This window comes from Dermacentor andersoni, chromosome 1, assembly GCF_023375885.2.
Source record: "Dermacentor andersoni chromosome 1, qqDerAnde1_hic_scaffold, whole genome shotgun sequence".
Taxonomy (NCBI): domain Eukaryota; kingdom Metazoa; phylum Arthropoda; class Arachnida; order Ixodida; family Ixodidae; genus Dermacentor; species Dermacentor andersoni.
In genome coordinates, this window is record NC_092814.1 from 317335446 (window position 1) to 317341693 (window position 6248).

A 6248-nucleotide genomic window follows, 5' to 3' on the forward strand; every position below is an offset into this window, starting at 1 on the left:
ACGAGTGGAATCTGTTGCCCGCACAGACCGCAAGTGTCCTGTCTCAGGTTTGGGCATGCGTCCATCCTATGGCCGACAGCACCGCACTTGCCGCAGGCCGGGATTGTACGGTAGTAGGGTTGGACGGGTACCACCATGTTGTCATAGTGAACAAAACGCGGTTTGTCCTTTCCGGCAAAGGTAACGCGCTTTGTTCGATGTGCCAAATTTTCTCACTTCAACAATGGTGCCTGCTCTCCAACGCACCTTTTGCTGAAGTGTCTCCGTCGTGTCCGAGTTGCACACCACGATGACACCGTGGCAAACGTCTCCGCCATCTTGCCGTAGGTATCCGTGGAGCGGGACCGCTCCGCGTTCGGTGTTGACAGAAAAATCCCCGATCACTCGGTCTGCCGTCTCGAGGTCCGGGGTATGGATCACAATCAAATTTTGTTCTCTCGAAGGGAGAATCGATGCGGTCTCTGCCCGCTCGGACCCGAGGTAAGCCGTGAAAGCGGTCCCGTAGCGATTCTCGGAAAAGGCTTCGTGCAAGGAAATATGCTCACGTGGCTTTACAACGATCACGTAGTCATCCGGGTTCGGTTTTAGTAGCGGGCGAGGCTTCCACTTCGTGAAGACCTTGCCTTTGCATCCCGCAGCGTGCGAGGCAGGAGGCTGCGTCTTGCCGGCTGGGTTGCCGGACGCCGGGGCGGCGGCGGGCGCCACCATCTTGGCTTTCGTGGAGAGCTTGGCTTCGAATATTCGAAGGAATCGCAGAATTGGGCTCCTCAGTCGTCGGAACCGTCGTCCAGGACATCGCGTCCGGGTCGTAGCCACGCTGGGTTAGCGTAGAGACGGCCATATTGCCTCGGGAAGCAGTCTTCACGCCGCCGGGCATCGGCGTCGCCGTCAGGCTGGACGGCGTCGCCCACGTGGCGGGGTGAAAAACTGCTCTAAAATTGCCGAAAACCGGCCCACCTGGTTGAAATCGGTGTCCACGTGCGCCGGGTGACTTGCTTTATCAGATGGTAGCAAATTTGGTGGCGTACCGTGAAGTTATCCGTGGCTCCGGCCGAGAATTGGCGGAGCCGATGCGCAGCACGTCTGAAGCGAACGCTCAGGTTACGGCGCCCCCCATTTCTGCCGTCGGCGTTGCCGCAGTTGAGGTTCCGTATGAAATCCAAGGGCGATGAAATCGTCGCCGCGCGCTGTATGCTGTATGTGCAAGTGAAAGCGTGCGAGGGTTGCGGTTCAATCTTGCGCACGCAACGGAGGACAGCAGGGAGGAAGCGCGCCGTCTTCCGTCGCGCGCAAGGCTCGGGGGGAGGTTCTACTTCGGGCAGCCGCGCGTGCCCGCCCGTGCCGTTCTATCTTGAAAGTCATCAGTGACGGGGACATAGTCTGCCGTGCACTGTGTTTTTGCGGCTTAGTTCGCGTTGATGCGAGAGGCAGCACGAAGGTCAATTCGCTCGCTGCTGCTGACGCGCTTCGCCACTCCAGCGTTTTGACGAGTTTCCGTGGTCATCGAGTGAGATGTGTTCATGTTTGCTTGTGCGCACGTGACAGCATGCTTCTTAATTTAGTTAGTATGCCTATGCATACAAGTTTATACGGCCGATAAAACTACCCATCTTTACTTCGTGTAGTTGTCCACTAATTTGCTATCGCAATCGATGCTTCCCCTCTCGGGCGAAACTGCGACTTCGTTTTCTTTTGCAGCAACATAACGTAAGGCACACACAAAATTTCCAGAAATATCAAGAAATGCAGTGTTACAGGGGGTTTTAATAGCAGTCGCCAGTCGATAGACGCAGAGAACCAACAGACCTAGCTTTCGGCCCCAACAGCAACCAGAGCTCGAGCCTCGTGCTAGAGCGATGGCAATGTCCCCACCACTACGTGCGTCTTCTTGATATTGGGGGCGAGCTCCATCACTGGAAAAGCTGGCGCCACCGTCGGCGTGACGTGACATGAGGGATCACGTGGACACAGCGGCCGCGTCGGCTGCTTCGGAAGCGCCGAAGTAACGAAAGTAGTCCCACCTGCGCCGCGGTTCTGATAAGTTGCGAGGCTTTGCCACCTTGGCTGTCTGCTTGACAACATTTGAAAGTACTATAATAGGTAGTGGCTGCCTTTGGAGGCGTGCAACATGGTAGGCTATGCTCGGTGCCGCAGTGCTGGACGTACGCAACGGAGCCCAATGTCAGCCTTATTCACACGTAGCCGCAGGACAAGGAGCTGCGTGAAGCTTGGCTCGCGAAACTTAGGACCGGCAGACAGCCATCGGCTACAATTCGGGTATGCAGCAAGCACAGACACGAGGAAGATTACTGCTACGGCGCCGGGACTGCGATGTTCGGTGAGTAGCAGAAAACGCGTAGTGAGACGCTCGCCCGCTGCCCGGCTAAGGTCATGACGGTTTGGTCTATGAACTTATTGATGCTAGATACTGGGAAGTTCACTGGAACGGAAAGGGAGTGGTAAGACGCACATTAAAGAAAGGCATGGCATATGGTCATGTTTCTGTTACGAATTAATGCACTGGATTACGAAAAAGAAGCAGAGGGAAATCGCACGCTGAGAAGACCGATAAACATACATAGCGAAACAACTTTAGAAATAATATTGATATGTCCAAGAATTTCGATGACATAAAAAAATTGAATCGTCGCGACGGCACATCACAGTCACCGTAGGCGTCGAAATCTCTATAACGAAATCATTTTTGAACAGTTCTGATAGCGTCCACGCAACAATGGTTGCTAGTGTGCTGCCAAATGCTCACATGCTGCGGCCTAAAGCTCACGGCACGGTGCAAAAACGCGCTCACAGCGAAAGCAAAACATGTGCGTGTACATGCATGCAGACGCGCAGTCGGTCGCCGCGAACCCTTGCGATCGCTGCATTGAGGCTTCATTCTGTTATGCCCCATTTGGTTATACAGACAGCCCGCTATAAGAACATATTTCACATAGTTTACTCTCAGCGTTTGCCTACCTTTCACGCAAGAAGCCGGTTCGGGAGACTCCATCGCAGCGACCGCACGCAGTGACGTTCACTGTACGTATTCGGTAAAGAGATAGCGTCTGTAAACGATTCTGTGCTTTCAGTTTGCCCAAGATTATTATTTTGACAGTAAAAAAAACTTCCCTCGTTTTCAGAGCACTTACAGAAATGTCCAGGAGGGCTGCCGCGTGGTGTTTTTATTGAGCGCCGTAAGCAAAACCTATGAGGAGTGCGCCGCGTGATCCCTCATACTACGCAAGGGAGGCGCTTCCGACCGATGGCGACTCCGTAACTCCTCGCCCCCATTACAACGAAAGGGTCGGGATGTGACTTGATGCAGCTGACGTGAACCAGCTCGCGACTACCACGGCGTTCGTCTGACGGCGATGTCACTGGCTGGACTACATATAGTTTACGAGAGATGTACGAGATCCGGTTCTGTCCGTGATATCGTGCAGCAAACCTTGGGGTGTGTCCATGGGAGTGGAATGAGGCTAAGGCGTGGAAGAGATTGAGAAGATTATGCGGCAAACAATCGGAATCCACTTCCTTTGGTGAGTGATCAAGGGGAAAGTTTGGCAGACCAGTCTGATGCCCTTGGTATACGCTATGAAAACGTATCTAGTTCGGCACACTACTTACGAGTTCTACATGAAATGTAAAACTATAACGGAAGGAAAGCCGTTCAGTCGTAAATGTGAAGACTATGAACCCCACAACCGTCCTTTTACACTTGCAAAATTTAAGGCTGCGCCGAACTGCTGTAGCAACTCCTCACCTGTATATGACATGAAAAGGTACCTGAATGCTAAAACTCAAATGAAATTACTTTGCCTTTTTTAATAGAATGTGAGCTGCGGGATACATACCTTCCGCATGGAAGGAAGCTATCGTAATTCCTATCCTAAAGGCAGGAAAGGACATATATTTAGTATCCGTGCTGTAGGCCAATAGCACTCACGATTTGTATCTGTAAGCTTTTCGAGAAAATTATTACTCGATGATTGCTATATTATCTGGAAAATAACAGCCTGCTAGATACATATCAGTATGCATGGGTTTAGAGAAAAAAATAATTATGGGGTTTTAACGTGCCGAAACCACGATCTGATTATGAGGCACGCCGCAGTGGCGGACTCCGGAAATTTAGACCGCCTGGGGTTCTTTAACGTGCACCTAAATCTAAGTACACTGGCGTTTTCGCCCCCATCGAAATGCGGCCGCCGTGGCCGGGATTCGATCCCGCGACCTCGTGCTCAGCAGCCTAACACCATAGTCACTGAGCAACCACGGCGGGTTTAGAGAAAACAGATCAAGTGTTGGCCACTTTGTTCGAATAGAAACAATTATAAAATATGCATTTGTCTACGAACAGTGTTTTCTTGTCAGTCTTTCTTTATATGTATAAAGCTTACGGTACGACATGGCGCTATGGAACTCTACAACACTTTTCTATGGAGGTACGAGGCAAGATGCTGAATCTTATAGAAAGTCATCAACCGGACTTTACGTGTTAGACAACTCGGGTGTCCTGAGTTGCACATTGTTTATTGTTAAAATGAGTTAGCTTCGTTCTATCATGCCACCAACAATTTCTTACACTGCTAAATTTATGTCGATGATGTGCAGAGAAGGTTTCAGTCTTGCAATCTGGCCATCTGTGAAAGACAAGTTCAGCTTACTGTTAGCAATATGTGAAAATGGGCAGATGAGAATGGCTTCAGGTTCAACGCTCAAAAAAAGCACTTGCGTGCTTTTCTCTCGAAAGAGGGCTTCAGCTGCAGTTCTTGTCTTTGAACTCCATGGAGCGCATTTGCCTGTAGCGAGCACAACTTTCTGGGATTATACTTTGACTCAAAGTTAACGTTTATCCCTGTCATTAAATACCTCAAGCCTAAAAGAGCCATTAAAGATATTGTCACACACTACTTGGGGCAAACGAGAAGAAAGGGGGTTGACCGAGGGGCTCGATTTTTATTAGTCATATCATAAGAAGCCAACAAACACTGACATGCGAAGGTTGTGGGTTCGGTTCCCACCTGCGGCAAGTTGTTTTTTCATCCACTTTAATTACCTTTAACTTATCGTTTCTTTATTTCATTTATTAAGCACAAGTAATTTCCCTTATGTTGTCCTTGGTGTCAGTGTTTGTTGGCTTCTTATGATATGACTACTTGGGGCAGTGACAGGAGATGCCTGATGAACCTTTATGGGAGTCTTATACGCTCTCGTCTAGATTATGGATCAGCCGTATACCAAGCTGCAACGCCAAGCGCACTAAAGGTGCTTGATCCTGTCCAACACTTAGGGCCCCTGCTAGCAACCGGGGCTTTTAGAACAAGCCCCATTCCCAGCCTCTACGTTGAGTCAAACGAGTGGACACTCAACCTGTGTAGGTCATTTTGCAGCTTCATGTATTTCTTGAAGGTCACTTCTGAGGGGCCTAAACATCCATGTAACCGCGAGATTAATAACCTGTCTTCCACTGCCCTGTATTTGAGGCGACCAGCAGCAGGAGTTCCTTTCTCACTGCGTATTAGAAACTTGGCTGACAACCTTGGTATTCCACTTTTTGATACTCTAATACCGCCGACGTGCTCAATACCACTACGCCACTATACCGCCGCCATGGCTGTGGCAACACATTGAATGGGACATATCTTGCAATATCTCGACATGCTCCCGAGGCATTAATGCGCAGTCACTTCCTAGAATTAGAAGGAAAATACTCCTGCCCTGAATTTTATACGGACGCTTCTAAATCTTCCGGGAAAGGGTCCTTTGCCTGCCGCTTTTGTGTCATCTTTTGAGTTACCAGCGTTTCTTAATCCACAAATGAGTATTTTTACTGCCGGGGCATTTGCAGCAGTGTCGACTGTGAAATACATCAGAAAACTAAGGCTTAGCCGAGCTGTAATATATACAGACTCGCTAAGTGCGGTAAGAACAGTGAAATCCTTGAAGGAGCACAAATAACCTGTACTTAATGAACTTTGCTCTGAGCTTTGCGCGGCATATCTATCCAACCGCCATATAACATTATGTTTTGTGCCTGGGCACAGCTATATGCATTGAAGGCAGTGTTCTCGCTGACCCTAATGCTACATCCGTCCCCCATGTAGCACTGCCAGTCCTCGATTTAAAACCTTTCATGCGTATGCAGTTCAAAGGATACTGGCAAGAGCGAAATAAAGAAACTCTAAATAAACTGTACTTGGTAAAGCTCCAAATAGATAACTGGGTCAGTGGAAAGAAAGCAAGGC